Source organism: Macaca thibetana, chromosome 7, assembly GCF_024542745.1.
Source record: "Macaca thibetana thibetana isolate TM-01 chromosome 7, ASM2454274v1, whole genome shotgun sequence".
In the NCBI taxonomy this organism is placed as follows: domain Eukaryota; kingdom Metazoa; phylum Chordata; class Mammalia; order Primates; family Cercopithecidae; genus Macaca; species Macaca thibetana.
The window spans coordinates 49578379-49596691 of record NC_065584.1 but is presented as its reverse complement, the minus strand read 5'-3'; the positions used below and the strand labels follow the sequence as shown (position 1 = coordinate 49596691).

The 18313-nt window shown below is 42.1% G+C and overlaps 1 protein-coding gene across 2 annotated transcripts in view; it reads right to left on the bottom strand.

Moving 5' to 3' along the window:
- The window catches only part of ARMH4 (armadillo like helical domain containing 4), a 157069-nt gene extending 148582 nt beyond the window's left edge, over positions 1 to 8487 (bottom strand). For both annotated transcript variants that reach the window (XM_050799721.1, XM_050799722.1), the window contains exon 1: positions 8411 to 8487. The gene's annotated coding sequence lies outside the window, so the exon portion shown is untranslated. The remainder of the gene's footprint in view (positions 1 to 8410) is intronic.
- Positions 8488 to 18313: the final 9826 nt, after the last annotated feature.

The following is an 18313-nucleotide window of genomic DNA, read 5'->3' as shown; positions in this document are numbered from 1 at the left end:
CCACCTGCCTCAATCTCCCAATGTGCTAGGATTACAGGCATGAGCCACTGTGCCCATCTTTTTTTTTTTTTTTTTTTTTTTTTTGAGACAAGAGTCTTGCTCTGTCACCCAGGTTAGAGTGCGGTGGTACGACTTCAGCTCACTGCTCCCTCCACCTTCTGGGTTCAAGTGATTCTCCTGCCTCAACTTCCTAAGTAGCTGGGATTACAGGTGCCCGCCATCACACCCAGCTAATTTTTGTATTTTTAGTAGAGACAGGGTTTCACCATTTGGCCAGGCTAGTCTCGAACTCCTGACCTCAAGCGATCCATCCACCTCAGCCTCCCAAAGTGCTGGGATTACAGGCGTGAGCCACCACACCTGGCTGCATTGTTCTTTTCTAAAAAGAGAAAATGGCAAAGATATTTGATAAAGAGGAAACAGCATGTGCCACAGCATGTCAACATTCTGGACATTAGTTATCACTGTACTTTAGATGAGCCAGGATGTACTCTAATTCATAGCCAGGTAACAGATCACTGAATTTGGCTTGATGCCTCTATTTGCCTTCCTTAAAACAAAAACGTAGTGAAGGGGCCAGGTGCGGTGGCTCATACCTGTAGTTCCAATGCTTTGGGAGGCCAAGGCAGGAGGATCATCTGAGTCCAGGAGTTTGAGACCAACCTGAGCAACAGGGCAAAATCTCATCTCTACAAAATTAGCCAGGCACATGCCAGTAGATCCAGCTACTCGGAGGTTGAAGTGGGAGAATCACTTGAGCCTGAAAAGTCAAGACTGCAGTGAGCCATGATCACACCACCGCACTCCATTCTGGGCGACAGAGAAAAGCCCGTCTCAAAAACAAACAGACAACAACAACAACAACAACAACAACAAAAACATATGAGGCCTGGCGCAGTGGCTCACACCTGTAATCCCAGCACTTTGGGAGGCCAAGGCGGGCGGATCATGAGGCCAGGAGATTGAGAACATTCTGGCTCACATGGTGAAACCCTGTCTCCACTAAAAATACAAAAAAATTAGCCGGGAGTGGTGGTGGGCGCCTATAGTCCCAGCTCTTCAGGAGGCTGAGGCAGGAGAACGGCATGAACCTGGGTGGTGGAGCTTGCAGTGAGCCAAGATCGCGCCACTGCACTCCAGCCTGGGTGACAGAGGGAAACTCCATCTCAAAAAAAAAAAAAAAAAATATATATATATATATACACACACACACACACACACACACACACACACACATATATATATATATATATATATATATATATATATATATGATAGCTGTGAAACAAGAGTATTGACAGTCAATGAAATTACACCTTTGGGTTTCTGTTCAGACAAATTCACCTACTAAATTCTATCTACGTGCTTGAAGAGTCATAAGAGCTATAGAACGCTATGGTTCATTTCTGATCCATTCAGGTAGCTGCTCCTTCCTAAACAAACACTTTTTCTATTCAGTGAAATCTTACTGAACGTGTGGCCTAAAACCTTGGCCCACATGACCCCATACTTCTGAATAAAAATCTGAAAACCCCAGGCCATCATGAATGGTAATAAGAGTTTAGAGGGCCTTGGGCTGGCATCAGAAAAATGATTCCTGAATCGTAACTTTATTGATGTTAAAACTTGCTTATATGATACTGAGCAAGTGGCCCCAGTTTCTCCTTTGACAAAATGAGGAATTAAAATAATCATTGAAATCCCTTCTTCATCCATGATTTTATTCTTACACCTCACCTATATGACATAAAATAAAAATACAAATATTTCTATATTCCTATAATGTTGCCATCAAGTAGGAAAGGCGCTCAAATGATGGAGCAGATGCTTTATGTGTTATGTGTATGTTATGGAGTCGTGTGGACTGAGAGAAAAATTTTACAAACAAATCAGACCAAGGGAAGAAGGGATAGATAATAAAGACTTAATACAGCCCCACTGCCTTTCCAAAACATAATTTTCCTTCAAAGTTTTATTTTCACCTGTATCTTGGGTTTTAGGATTTTTGTGTGGAGGGAATTCTGCTATTGCTCCAAAAGACTTTCCTTCTGTGATTGTCAGCCACCTGCTTTCTAAATTCAGTGACAACAGAAAGAGTGGGGGTGAACCACAAGCCTTTGCTTTTTCCCCCTTTTCAGAGGTATTTATGCAAGCTTTCTCTGTCTGTGTATTGAGGCCATATGTTCCCTCTCCCCACTATTGAAAAACGCTTGTACGTTAAAAGGAAAAAAGACAACCTGTAAGAAGAATAACAGGGAACACGCCTGCAACTCAGATAAACCGATAGATGACCTTCAAATTCCCGGATTTTCTCCATCTTTCAAAGCCCAGTATAGGTTCATGTAGTCACTCCCATTAGTCTGATGTCCCACAGTGGGAGTTACATGACGCTCAAAATAAATAAGAGAAGACTGTTGTCAATTCGACAATATTTCTAAACCTAAATAACCATCTGCAACCATATTTTAAGCCTTTTCCTTCTTCCTCAATACTGTATCCCCTTCCTGGCAACGTGCCTGACACAGAAGAAATGCTCAGTAAATATTGGCTGAACAAACAGATGAATGTCTATAGCCCACTTTGCTGGAAGAAGTGGAAGGAGGAGAGATTCCATTGCATATTAGAATTCTGGGTCTTAATTATCTTCAATTAGCTCAATCATAAGAATATTTAACAAACAAACAAAAAGAACATTCCTCTTACTTTTCCCTCCCACTGTGTATTTGGATGCTGCTTTCTTTTCCCTGTCTCTCTCGATGCAAATTAATTCAGATAAATAAGCTCTAACCAAATTACCAACTGATGTTGGGTATCAGCTTTGAATAGCTTGAAAAGCATCTCCTTCAGAGCAGGTCAGTAGCACTTTGTCGATCATTTGCTATCAAGGTATCTATCCTAATAGCTTGGCATTCTTCTGAACAATTTACGCATTTCTGCCACCAGTGAGCAAGATAAGCTGTTCTGTCAGGCATTATCTTTGACAATCTTACATAGCTACAGTCCAGAATCTGTTTCTCTGTCAAGTCTAGGCATATTCAAGTTTCAAAGACAAATGAAAGGCAACATAAAAAAATACCAGCCTTGGCCATCTGGTTAATCAGATTTTGTAAGCACTGGGTCAATATTTTTTCCAACTAAAATGAATACTGCTATTTCAGTACGTTACCAAAATGAAAACACAAAAGGGAAACCAATATATTAAATCATTCTCACCAGTGATGAAGCTACTATTTCCAGCGTAAACTGAGTTTCACATATAATATTAAGGCACAATGAGCATCGCCCCAAGAGTACTCAAGACAAAGGAGGACTGTAGAGTTTGCCAATAAACTGGTGACAGTTTGCTTTATATTTTCCTTTTCTTATGATACACACAAAAACTACAGAGAGCTACTGTGGGGTAGGTGAAGAAAGCTACCTCATCTTGGCTTTTCATTGTCAAGTGTAAGTTACTTTGATGACACTTCAAACATAACCATCTTCATCTGAACTTTGGTGGCCACCTTGAACTCTTCTCTCCTTTACATTCTAGATTCACAACTGCTGTGGATCCTCCTCTCATAACCTCTTTTGGAATTGTAACTTCTGATCACCTCATTGGATTGTTAGTATTTTAAATGCCTCTTAATCGATGACCTTGTCTAGGCTCTCTCCTCTCCAATCTATTTTATATAATCCAGATTTTATTTTTTTTTTTTTTTGAGACAAAGTCTCACTCTGTCACCAGGCTGGAGTGCAGTGGCAAGATGTCAGCTCACAGCAACCTCCGCTTCCCAGGTTCAAGCGATTCTCCTGCCTCAGCCTCCCAAGTAGCTGGGACCACAAGTGCGCGCCACCACTCCCAGCTAATTTTTGTGTTTTTAGTAGAGATGGGGTTTCACCATGTTGGCCGGGATGGTCTCAATCCCTTGACCTCATGATTCGCCTGCCTCAGTTTCCCAAATTGCTGGGATTATAGGTGTGAGCCACCACACCCAGCCAGTTTATTCTGAAGACTAAAAATTGCAATAATCAATCAAAGACAGCTACCACTTGGGAGCTGCTATGTGCCAAGCATTCTAAGTGCCCAATGGAAATTATCTTATTTAATCCTTACAACAACCTAATAAGGTAGATACTGTCGTTATTCCCACTTTTTAGATGAGGAAAACAACAGGCCAGTAGAGGATAAGTAACTTGCCTAAGGAATAGTGTCTGGTTTTGATCTTTTGGATTCTGCAAGAATTCAAGGTCCCTACCTTTGCCACACAACTCTCTGCTTTCCCAAAACACAGCATATAATGTCCCCAAATATACAATTGCCAAGGTCCATATCTAATAATGCAACCCCACACCATGGTGCCCAGTATAAACACCATCATCAGTCACATACATAGCACTTTTAAGTGCCATACTCATCTCAGGCTCTTAAGTTGGTGTTTTGTTTTGTTTTCGAGATGGAATCTTGCTCTGTTGCCCAGGCTGGAGAGCAGTGGCATGATCTTGGCTCAAAAAAACCTCCACTTCCCAGGTTTAAGCAATTCTCCTGCCTCAGCCTCCCGAGTAGCTAGGATTATAGGCACCCACCACCATGCCCCACTGATTTGTGTATTCTTAGTAGAAATGGGGTTTCACCTTGTTGGCCAGGCTGGTCTCGAACTCTTGGCTTCGTGATCCACCCACCTTGGCCTCCCAAAGTGTTGGGATTACAGGCATGAGCCACCGTGCTCAGCATTCAGGCTCCCAAGTTTTGAGGATGACACTGTACGACCCATGGTTCCCTGCCCAGGTATCCAAACCCTGGCCTCCCAGGTCACATCCCATTCTGGCCCATTCTTTCCCCACCCTTCTCCTAGCTCCTGTAGCATGAATTGTCATGTAAGTCTCAGCACCTCAAATGAGATTGTGTTCTTTGCACACAAACACTAGTCTTTACCATTCCTTTTTTTGCCACATAATTAGCAATAAGGGTAGGCACAAAGAGGAGAGATTCCATAAATATTTGTTGGCATGATGTGAATATAAATAACCATTTAAGAATGTGAAAAAGAATGTTTAGAGTCTTTATTTTGTACTGTAAGATTTTTTTAACGACATTTCATGGTCTGTGTCTAATTGTATGTTTTATTCAATACCTAGCCAATTTTGGCTACTTATTTAATGTGCCACTCTAACAATAACTTATATGTTCTCATTGCTGCTATATTTTAATGTTTCAGAGTTTATTTCATATACACACACACACAACAGACCAACAGTTACAGGTAACAAGTCTTACAGCTTCAGGTCAACATGATTGAAATACCATCTCACCTTTTGAAATACAATTAGTGACTCTCTGATGAGGGGGAAAGTGTCTTAATAATCCTTGTGTCTTAATAATCTTTCCATTTTGTGTCTTTGTGTCTTAACAATCTCTCCATTTTATTCTTTTCATGACCCTTCCTCAATGACTAATTTATCATTGTCTTACTTTTTCTTTTTTTAAATCCTTAAGGTTCTTACTGCCAATACTATCTTATTGCCAATACTACTGTATTTATTTAAAGCTGAGCTTATAAAGACTTTCACCCTATTAACCCAGCTGTGGCACATGGCATTAAGGTACCACATTTCTGATTCACTGTGCTACTGACAATCATCACTGGTGTGTTATATTGGCTTCAGGATCTGGGCTGCAGCTATCCTTCACCATAAATTACATAGCTGAATAACAGACGATCCTTTCAGCAGCATGTTCCATCACAATGGAAGGAGAAGGAGTAAGTAACCACAAAGAAAAGCATGGTCCCCCAGGAGGAAAGCAGCCCCAGAGCTGGCAGTAAAGAGGGTAAGTAGGCTGGGGTCAAAATAGCTACTCTGGAAACTAAATACCAGCAAAGCAATTTACCATCCCTGAAGACCATACCTAAGTCCTACATACTGAGCCCAAAAGCTTTAGTCTCTACAAATTAGTGATGTAGACAAATGAAGATATCCGTGCTTATTACCCCTAGCATATCATCTCATCCCTGGTAAAAGGAGATGGACTTGAAGATTTAAAAATAGGTTTCTTCGAGTTCCAGTTCTACCTTAGGCGAATCACTGAAACTCAGTTTTCTTGTTGTAAAGTAGAAATAACAATGCTTGTTATATTTTTTTGAAGGGTGGAGAACACACACAAGTGATAATAGACATAAAAGCCATTTGAAAAAAAGTACAGTATCATGCAACATAAGACATACCAGCATGCTACTGACATGCATTCCCATCAAACTACAGAAATGTGAGCAATCTGAAGCATCCATAACATCAGCCACAAATGGAGCAGCATTTTTTTCACCAAGGTATTTCCATGGAGCTTCCCCTTTCAGTTTTCACGTAGACAATGTGACCTGAGAGGCTTCTGCTGTCTGCAGAATCCTATCCTGATCAATCTTGATCAACAAGCTCTTCTCCATCCATAAGACAGTTTATTTCAGTGACCCAACTGGACACTTCATTTTTGTTTTTTGTGGCACACAAATGTAGCCATTTGCTTGACTAGATCTCTTAGTAGTTGACATTTAAAGGGAAGCTGAAACTAGCTTCAGATACTTTTCTTATAATCACCAAGTAAACACAATATGGAAAAATAAGATTGACCTCACATCTTGATTAGGGAATGAGTTTTCATTTTACAAAAATTAAAACCAGGTTCCCTCTGAATAGACAGCTTCCCTATGTGAGAATTTTTATAAGTTCAATTAACAAAAATACAATTCCATACACAACTTTTCAGACAAACAGCTACAGAATAAAGGGCAAAGGACACCTTTAGTTGGAGAGTGGACGTTTTCCATAACAGATAAACCCATTTTCCTCATTTTGATTCTATACTTATATTTAGCATCAAACCATTTCTGTAATACCAAATTATAATATTGTAAAGATCTGGAAACTCCGGAATATATAGTAAGAAACCTCCCATGAAAACAAAGACAAATTCACATCTCTCTAATTGGCTCCGTTGCTGTAGCTACCTTATACTTGGTGAGCCTTGGGAATTTTTATGAATAAACTCAACCAATATCAAATCTGTCTGCTGCACAAGTGCTTGGTTCATTATTATGACAAATACAAAAAATACCACTTTATTTATAACAGCAAGTCAGAGTACCTTTAAATCTGTGTGTGTAAAAGAAGCAATGTTCTGATACTGTGAAACCTTACCCGGTTGTGTGTTTCAATAGATGCTACTGTGGGGTTCCACTGGCATGTGTGCCAAAGTCAATGACTGTACATGCTTGGCTTAAAGGAGACTCCTTGGAGCCCAACAGCATCACTTGTCACCAAGGAAATAAACCAAAAGAAAGAGCAGGCATGTGAATTCTGACCACTCAATAATTTTTGTTCTTTGGAGAAGAGATCCTTCAGAACTCTAGGGATGGTTTTGCAAACCACTCCACACTCCCCCTCAAGTTGCAAACTAAAACTTGCAAAGAAAGAAGGCAGACACTTTAAAGCAGCCATCTCTCCTCTCTTCCACATCAGTTCTGCACTGAAATTGGATGCCAAGTGCTAGGCGGATCCTCGGGATCATCTGGGAATGTCAAGGATTTCTCATCTTTGAGAACCCAAACTCTTAAGGGTCCTGTTTTGTTCGCTCCTGCTTGCTTCCTCGCCAGCCAAGGTTCTACATGTTTGGAATCTACACAGGTCAGATTCTGTCAGTGACCACGAGGCACATGAGACATTTGGGCACCTCCGGCAGCACCTCCCAACTATTCCGGAGTCTCAAGCAGAGCCTCGCCTCCCCCAGGTCTAACCCGCAGGCCCTCTTTCTAATTAAGTGACCTTTCCAAGGAGCGTCCTCCAGCCGCGTCCTGGGGGACGGGTCAGCGGCTGAGCAAGGAGGCTCGACATCTCTGCGCTAAACACTCAACTGTTTGTTTTCTGCAAAGTGGCAGGACACATTTCGGTGGCGACCGCAGCCCCGATTCGCTCCTCGATTGTTGGGCTCTGAGTGGCATTGGGGACACTGCGATCGACGGTTTGAAAGGAGTAAACCGTTGTTTTCGGGAACTTCTCTCTCACTGCTACGGGATTGCGAGCGGAGGGAGAAAGAAAAGCCCACACAAAAGCAGCCAGCCCTGCAAGCTCCGCCAGCACAAAGGCCGGCTCGCTGGTGCGGAGCTAGGAGGCTGGGATGGAGCAAGGAGTGCCGTGAGTCCTCCGAGGCCTGCGCGCCGCGCCCAGCGCGCCCGGAGCTGCCCCCGCGCACCCCGCACCTGGGCACCGCGCTCCGGAGGAGGCTCGGGGCGCACGCCTGGCGCACCCAGGGCTGCAACGCTCCCGGGACTGCACGCTCCCGGGACGACCCCACGTCACTGAGGCTCCGGTTCCGTCCCTGCCCCGGCGCCACGTCTGCAGCCGCGGCCGCCCAAGTGGCCGGAACCGGGCCCGTCCTCACCTGTGCGCCTTCAGCCGAGCAGCGCGCGGAGGACAGACGCAGCGGCGGCGCGGGCGCTCGGCATCCCCGCGGCGGGCCTTGCGGCGGCGGCGGCGGCGACTCCCTAGCTGTCTGGGACGCTAGGGGGAGGGCGCTTCGCTTTGTTGCTTATTCATAAGGCCGCGGCTACGGCCGGGGATTGGGCGGTGAGTAGGTGTGCCCGCCCCGGCTCTGCTGGCACTGACAGCCGACGCCGTTGCCCCACGCCCCTCGGCGCCCACTTCCCCGCCTCCGCTCCCCCGCGGGGGTGGCTTCTGCTGGAGTCTGGGCACCTGGGACCCCTCAGAGATCCAGTGCTCCGCTTCCCGTCTTTACAACCGGAGCTTCTGCGGCAGCTCCGCTTCCCTACCTACAGAGAAAAGACCAGGGCACCGTTTACACAAGAAAAACCTCAATTTTGCTGGTCTTTGGTTCAGGCAAGGAGCGCAAATCTGAGACTGCAGAGTGTTCCTTGTGGAAACTATGGACGGTTTGGCAGGGCCCTTAAGTAGGACCCTTAAAGTAACTCTACACAGAATTTCCCTTTTCCGTCTCTCGGAGAGGTTGCAAACTAGTGCTAGTCATAAGTAAGGTTGATTGAGCCCTTGCACAAAAGTAGATGCTTTGCCCATTACTTTACCTGCTTAATCTGCGCGATAGAAGAGTAGACATTGTAGTCCTCATTTTCCAGGGTAGGAGGTTAAGGCTAAGGGCTGTGTAACTTGTCCAAGGTCATCCGGCTCGCGTGGCCACCGGGAATTTGTGTCCTCCATTCTTGAACCTCTCAAGGACTGTTTTCTTTTTCTGTTATTTCTAATGGTGTGGAAAGAGGTGTTGGAATCTAAAGGCCCATTCTGGAACAACCTCCCCAACCCTAGCATTTTACATTTGCAGAGCACTCTTGACATTCGTCCGCTATTGTGCTTATGAACTCCCTTCTTCATAATAACTTAGTCCCCTTTTGTAGTTAATTATAAACACCTTGAAGTCAGAGCAAGCGCTGGTTCACCTTTGACCCCCACACCTAACACAATGCATAGGTATGTACTGGTTTCTGTTTGTTTGTTTGTTTTTGAGACAAGATTTCTCTCGCCCAGGCTGGAGTGCAGTGACGCCATCATGGCTCACTGCAGCCTCGACCTCCTCCTGGGACCTCAAGCGATTCCCCACCTCGGCCTCCTAAGTAGCTGGGACCACAGGCATGCGGCACCATGACTAGCTAATTTATTATTATTATTATTATTATTATTATTATTGGTAGAGATGGGGTCTCCCTATCTTGCCCTGACTGGTTTCAAACTCCTGGACTCAAGCCATCCTCCTGCCTTGGCCTGTCAAAGTGTTTGAATTACAGACGTGAGCCACGGTGCCCAGCAGGTATGCACTGTTACCCATTCTACCTCCCTTTAGAAATTATTATCTATGTATAATCATGTATTGATTAATTAGGGGAATACATTCTGAGAAATGTATCCTTAGGGGATGTTGTTGTTATGCAAGCATAATAGTATACTTACACAGACCTAGATGACATAGCCTACTATGTACCAAGGCTATATGGTACAGCCTATTACTCCTAGGCTACAAACCTGTACAGCATGTTACTATACTCAGTACTGTAGGTAATTGTAACACAATGGTATTTCTTTTTTTTTTTTTTTTTTTTGAGACGGAGTCTTGCTGTGTCACCCAGGCTGGAGTGCAATGGCCAGATCTCGGCTCACTGCAAGCTCCGCCTCCCGGGTTCACGCCATTCTCCTGCCTCAGCCTCCCGAGTAGCTGGGACTACAGGCACCCGCCACCTCGCCCGGCTAGTTTTTTTTTTGTATTTTTTATTAGAGACGGGGTTTCACCGTGTTAGCCAGGATGGTCTCGATCTCCTGACCTCGTGATCCGCCCGTCTCGGCCTCCCAAAGTGCTGGGATTACAGGCTTGAGCCACCGCGCCCGGCCACACAATGGTATTTCTATATCTAAACATTGAAACAATACGGTAAAAATACAGCATAAAAGATAAAAAATGGTGCATCTGTGTAGAGCACTTACCATAAATGGAGCTTATAGGACTGGAAGTTGCTCTGGGTGAGTCAACTCATGAGTGAGACTGTGAAGACCTCGGACATAACTGTACACTACTGACATAACTGTACACTACTGTAGTTAATGTAGGATATAACTGTATACTACACTACTACTGTAGTGTAAACAATGTACACTTAGGCTGTACTGTAGACAAAAACATTTTTTTCTTCAATAATAAATTAGCTTACCATTTTTACTTTATAAACTTAAACTTAATTTTTTTTAACTTTTGACTCTTTTTTTTTTTTTTTTTTTGAGATAGGGTCTCACTCTGTCACCCAGACTGGAGTCCAGTGGTGCAGTCACAGTTCACTGCAGCCTGGACTTCCTAAGTTCAAGTAATCCTCCTGCCTCAGCCTCCCCAGTAGTTGGGACTATGGGCACATGCCACCATGGCTGGGTAACTTTTGACTGTTTTGTAATAACACAGCTTAAAACACAAACATATTGTACAGCTGTTCAAAAATATTTCATTTCTTTATTTTCTTATTCTATAAGTCTTTTTCTATTTAAAAAACAAAATTTTAAAAGGCCGGGCGTGGTGGCTCACGCCTGTAATACCAGCACTTTGGGAGGCCAAGGCGGGTGGATCACCTGAGGTCAGGAGTTTGAGACCAACCTGGCCAGTATGGCAAAACCCTGTCTCTACTAAAAATATAAAAATTAGCCAGACATGGTGGTGCGTGCTTGTAATCCCAGCTATTAGTGGGGCTAAGGCAGGAGGATTGCTTGAACCTGCGAGGCAGAGGTTGCAGTGAGTCAAGATCGTACCACTGCACTCCAGCCTAGGCAACAAGGCGAGACTCCATCTCAAAAAAAAAAAAAAAAATTAACTTTTTAAACTTTTTGGTTAAAAACCAAAACAGAAACACACACCTTAGTCTGAGCCCGTAAAGAGTCAGGATCATTATCACCTCCACATCTTGTCCTGCTTCAGCACCATGACTAACTCAGGTCTGGAAGTAGAATTCTATACTTGGAACTTAGATTATCATGTGGCTACTGAGTCTCTAAGAAGAGTAGGAGGATGTTAGAAAGGGATACTGAAAAGGAGGCAGGAAGATGTCAAAGAAACTTTGAGGACCATAACACACATAGAACAGTCATCTCCTATGATAACAAGGCCTTCTTCTGCAATACCTCCTGAAGGACCTGCCTGATGCTGTTTTACAGTTAACATCTTTATTTACAAGTAGAAGTAGTACACTCTAATGATAAAAGTATAGTACAGTAAATATATAAGCCAGAGTAACATAGACATTTGTTATTATCAAGTATATACTGTACATTATTGTATGTGCTATAATTTTATATGGCCGGCAGTGTGGTAGGTTTGTTTACACCAGCATCACCACACAAAGGAGAGTAATGCATTATGTTGCATTGCACTAGGATATTCCAATGGCTACCATGTCACTAAGTGATAGAAACTTTCCGGCTCCATCATAATCTTATGGGACCATCATTTTATATGCAGTTTGTGGTTGACTGAAACATTGTTATGGATACATGAGTACTTCCAGAATGTGATTGGATTGAGTTGAATCTATGAGGTTGGTTGGTTTGTTTGTTTTTAGACAGGGTCATGCTCTGTCACCCAAGCTGGAATTGAGTGGCCCAATCACTGCTTATTGCAGCCTCAACCTCCCCAGGCTTAAGCAATCCTCCCACCTCAGCCTCCCGAGTAGCTGGGAGTACAGGCGTATACCACCACACCAAGCTATTTTTTTTTTTAATTTTTTGTAGAGACGAGGTTTTGCCATGTTGTTCAGGCTGATATTGAACTCCTGCACTCAAGTTATCTGCCTGCCTTGACCTCCCAAAATGCTGGGATTATAGGCGTGAGCAACCACACCTGGCCTGAGATCTGCTTTTTGTATATATTCAGTGCAATACATTGCACTGTGACCAGGTCTTCTATCTGGATTCTGTACCCGCCATGTAGATGAGCCACACCCAGCCTGACCACGTCGTATTTCAGCATTTTATTTTTAAGTCACTTGTTTGAAACTCAGACCACATCTTCTTGTAAAAACAATGTTATATAGTATGGCGGGGCTACCAGCTAGCCCACAATATTAAGTCTACTCAACCCAAATACAGGTAAATAATAGTACTAAAAAAAAAAAAAAAAAAAAAAACAAACCTGAATTCTGGGTGTTCTGAGCAGATGGCCAGGCAGAAGAGGAGAGACAGCAAGAGGAAGGAATTCCAGTTCTTCTCACATTTACACACAAATTTGAGACATTCAAAGTTTCTTTGACATCTTCCTGCCTCCTTTTCAGTATCCCTTTCTAACATCCTACTTTTCTTAGAGACTCGTAGCCACATGATAATCTAAGTTCCAAGTATAGAATTCTACTTCCAGACCTGAGTTAGACTCAAAATTTTCCATTCTTCAAAATTACCCTTCTCTCATAGTAAAATTCCTGTCTCCCATTTCCTCAATATAAATTATTTCAGGTGTGCATTAAAAGTAAAGTGATCTTATTGGAAATCATTTATACTAGTCCTTTATCCTTCCAAAAATGGTTTGTACTGCTTTCAACAACTCTGCTTTATACAATTTATCTCAACCACTGCTATTGATACATGGCGGTGGTCATAAGATTTACTCTTCTCTTCCCTCAACACACACACACACACAAATTGTACGTTAAGGAAAGTTGTACTCTGCAAGTCAAATAACTAAATCCACATACAATGAATGTTATTAACCTTTTACAGGTAGAGCAAGAAACTGTGGGGCGGTGGGGGGGCAGGCAGTGGGGGGAGGTTTAAAGCTTGGGAATAATAAAAACTCCAATCAGGCCGGGCGTGGTGGCTCACGCCTGTAATCTCAGCATTTTGGGAGGCTGAGGTGGGCAGATCACCTGAGGTCAGGAGTTTGAGACCAGCCTGATCAACATGGAGAAACCCTGTCTCTACTAAAAACACAAAATTAGCCGGGTATGGTGGCGCATGCCTGTAATCCCAGCTACTCGGGGGGCTGAAGCAGGAGAATCACTTGAACCTGGGAGGCAGGTTGCGGTTGAGCTGAGATCATGCCTTTGCACTCCAGCCTGGGCAACAAGAGCGAAACTCCATCTCAAAAAAAACAAAAAAAAACAACTCCAATCAAGGTAATAGGCAAGGAAACTTAGGAAGGCAATTTTAAAGTTGCCAGATTTAGCAAATAAAAATAGGAGATTCCCAGTTAAATTTGAATTTCAGATAAACCACAAACAAGTTTTAGCAAAAGTATGTCCCAAATATTGAAAGAATGGGACAGACAGTACTGAAACATGATTCGTGATTTATCTGAAATTCCAGTTTAACTGGGCATCCTGCATTTTATCTGGTAGCCCTCTCAGTTTTAGGCAATTAGTTGGTCCTGGTTACTAAAAAGTCTTTGTGTCGGAGAGAAACTGGTCAAGTGTAGCAAAGAACAGGATAACCAACCCCCAAGAGCCAGAAGTGAACAATATCCATTCAAATACCATACAGAGGGAAGAGCTTTGGCAATGCAGATGTGAGCATTATGATGTCCTTGGTGAGGCTGTCACTCAGTTGGGAAGAAATGCTTCTCAATATGATCATTAACTGTCGTTAGTTTGATTCCCACGTACCAAGTCCCATGTATATGGCACATGGGGCTCTGCTAAAACGAATATTTCTGTCTGCCTGACCTCTATAAAATTGTTATTCTGTATTATGTGAGCTGAATTGTTTGAGTCTGTTCCTAACACATATATTCATGCCCACAAAAATTGGGTTTCTGGTCTTGCAAAGTTAAGAACAAGGCCTTGAGCAGAGCTGACTTTATCAAGGTAAGTGCCACTTCAGAAGGATACTTAAAGACCAGGTGGCAGGTCCTCCCCAGACTCTGCATCACTGTTTGCTGAGGGCGTTTTTTTTTTTTGTTGCAGTTTGTTTTGTCTTGTTTTTATTTGAAATTGTACCAACCACAAGGATTTGAGGCCATCGAATAAAATGAAATGGAAGAGCCACATGAGAAAAAACTTCTTGGAAGGTTGAGTTTACCTGAGATCTCCTCAAAAACAATTCCTGTTTTTCAGTGATTTTTCCTCCCTTTTTATAAAATTCCTTCCTTGGATTTTGTAGTTCTTATTGGCCCCCAGATACACAACAAAGAGGTCCCGCCATGGAAGACGAGGAACAGGAGCTGCCATGTAAAATAGGAGTCATTTGCAAGTTGGATATTTAAGTTCTCCCTGCAATAAATGGTCTTTTCCTTTTGGCCTTCCTAAAAGTTTATGAACATGAGCTTTTCAGCATCCCCCACTGTTCTCTGCCCAACTGCTCCCTAACTCTAATTCTCCATTGGGGACTTTCTTGTTGCTTTTAATTTTTTCTGTTTGTTGTTAGTTTTGAGACAGAGTCTCGCTCTGTTGCCCAGGCTGAAGTGCAGTGGCCCGATCTCAGCTCACTGCAACTACCTCCCGGATTCAAGCGATTCTTGTGCCTCAGCCTGCGGAGCAGCTGGGACTACAGACACACACTATCACGCCTGACTGATTGCTTTTAATTTTTTAAGTTGAAATTCTAATTCCCAGGGGTGGACTTTAGTGTAAAATAATATTGCTAAGTATACTCTACTCCCTCTTGGTATTCAATAAATATTTTATTTTTGTGGTGATGATGATGTAGATAATGGTAATCATGTTAGACAGAATCAGCTTCATTAATTCTGATAGATGTTTTCATTGCATCCAAAACTCTCAGAACACTTGGCATGACCAGTCTTGAACTACTGCAGTGCCAGTGGGCTTAGATTTTTACCTCCTACTAAATTATGTCATTGGTATGCAGTTTTTTGTGAAGACAAGTGGGAGGAATAAATCCCATAATAAAACAATTTTCCTTAAACAAGGCTTTGGAACAGACTTTTATACATTGTAGTTGCTTTTTTGTTTTGTTTTTGTTTTTTTTTTTTTTTAACAGAGTCTCCCTCTGTCGCCCAGGCTAGAGTGCAGTGGCACTACCTTGGCTCACTGCAACCTCCACCTCCCAGGTTCAAGCCATTCTCCTGCCTCAGCCTCCGAGTAGCTGGGATTACAGGTGTGCACCACCACACCAAGCTAATTTTTGTATTTACAGTAGAGACGGGGTTTCACTTGGCCAGGCTGGTCTCAAACTCCTGACCCCAAGTGATCCACGCACCTTGGCCTCCCAAAGTGCTGGGATTATAGGCGTGAGCCACTGCGCCTGGCCTATAGTTGCTTTTAACTGCTAATATAGAAGTCCACTACATTTACCTATCTTTATTACCTAACACTCAGGTAAATCTTCTTGCTTCTCTGCTCTCCCCAAGAAAGTTATTACAATTATAGAAGCAGAATATTGCATGCCTTACATTTGCTTCTTTAAAATCTATGCTTTTCAATATTCTCTTATTAAGTGTTGGATTTATTTAGGCCCTGAACTTTCTATTCAGTTCTAAGAAATGGAATTTTGTCTGTTGCCTTGAAAAAGCAAGATAGGAGAGGAACGGACCACTAAGCAGGCACAGAAAGAAACAAAATTACAAAAAGAATACAGTCATTTTAAAAAAGCTTTTTTAGATAAAGAGGCTGAAAACATTTACAAAAAATAAATCTTGTCCTTTACTTTACAGCCATGAATATGCCCTTGTGAGACAGTCTATAAAAATCCCTTTCAAGAGATTCGAACATCAAAGGTCTAATGTCTTCTGTGGAATATATCCTTTAATTCTAAATGAATTGGCCATCAGAAGTAACTATTGTGTATTCAAAATGGCATCCATAACTCAAGATATGAATTGCCTTTTACTTTGTCAGACAAAATAGTCTTATCTCCATCTTTGTATTTTTTAATGTTCAATGATAAATAAATCAATGACTCTCAGAGGCTCCTTATCTTAAACCATGGGTTTGAGATATTTATTCCTGACATAATGGTATACATAATCACTGCCTATGTTGCAAAGAAAGATTATTTACTCTTCTCTGTCTCTATTAAGGGTAGAATTAAAGAAAATGGATTTACCAGGAGAAGCAAAGTTCAGGCTCAAAGTAGCACTGTTGTCACAGAAAGTTCTTAGACACTGGAATAGATTAGCAAAAGAGATTATATATTCTCTTTTGTGTAGGCTTCTAAAACAAGGATGAATTTAAGTCTGACTGGGTTGTGGGTTTCTGATGAAACACCATTAGTTCACTCAATAAGGACATTATGGGGATAGTTGTAGATGTGGAAAAGCTACCAAATATATTTACTGAGAAGAACTGTATTATTGTTTATTATCTACCTTCTAACAGATGTTGTTTATGCCACTTCTAAAGAATGTGATTCAGTTATTAACATCAAGTTCAGGACACACAAGAGTACATTCAAAGAGCACACTGACAGCAAAAGCAAAGGACAGGATACTATCAATGGAGATTTTCTCCATTATAATGTAGCTCATAATCAGAATAATACCAACAATTTGAATACTGGTTGACCAAGGTTTAAATATGGTATGGATGTCAGTGCAAAAAACAAACAAACAAACAAACAAAAAAGGACTTTCCTTCAGTGTAACACTCAACCTTCTGCTAAATTTTTTATTCCTATAAATTTTGGTTAGTTTTTCTGGCCAAACAGCCCTAGATGAGTTCATGTTTCACAGTCATTAAGCCATGGGCACTGCATCATGCAATGTGGGTTATGTGTGTATTTTGGCATTGAGCTTAGCTCTGTGGTTAATCAATCATCGACAAATGTTTTTGTTTTGTGGGAGGTATGTGGAGTACGCAAAGATCAATAATTGAACTCAACACTCCCTGGGAATCTTAAATTTAGTTGAGAGGAAAAGGTATATACTTAAAAACATTACCAATAACACACAATGTAAAATTTCTTTATAGGTTTCTTTCGTGATCTAAAGGGAGTATGGATTTTCATCATCTTTTTCCATGATACTACCACAAAGCAGAGCTATTCTTAATATAGTTAGTGCATATGTGTGTAACTGTCTTTCCCCCAAGAAAACTATAAGCTCTTTGAATTAAGACAGTGTGTTTTAAATAATCTCACATCTCCCACAACACCTACAGAAGTGCCTTGACATAGCAGCTGTTCAAAAAGTATTTGTTGACCAATCATGGCCATAGCTTATGCCAAAATAAATATGTAACACTACAATGCTCAACATTTTATAATTATGAAGCATGAAAATGAATACTACTCACATGCAAAGGAAATTTGGCTAGCTTCAGAATGAAATACATCAATCTCATTCAAATTGGGAAGATACATTCCAGCGTAAGTGCCTCTGAGACTTAGGATTTAATTATTTTTTTACATCCTTTAAGAAAGGATTAGTCCATGTGTGCATGTGTCCTGTCTGAAACCAGAGAACTGAGCCAACTGATGTTTCAAGTCCCTTTCTAACCACAAGTCTGTGATCCTTTTTATTGGTGAAGTTCACATTAATTTAAAGAAGAGTTGCAGGCCTGACGTGGTGGCTCACACCTGTAATCCCAGCACTTTGAAAGGCCAAAGTGGGTGGATCACCTGAGCCCATGAGTTTGAACCCAGCCTAAGCAACATGGCCTAGCCACCACGCCTGGCTAATTCTTTGATTTGTTGTAGAGACAGCCTGGGAGACTGAGGCTGCAGTCAGTCGTGATCATGCCACTGCACTTCAGCCTGGGCAACAGAGTGAGACCTTGTTTCAAAACACAAAACAAAACAAAGAAACAAAAAACAAAGAGAAGTTGTGCACGAACAAGAAATACCCTGAGTGTAAGATTAAAAACAAAAACAGAAACCTGCTTCAAGATGAATCCAGAACTAG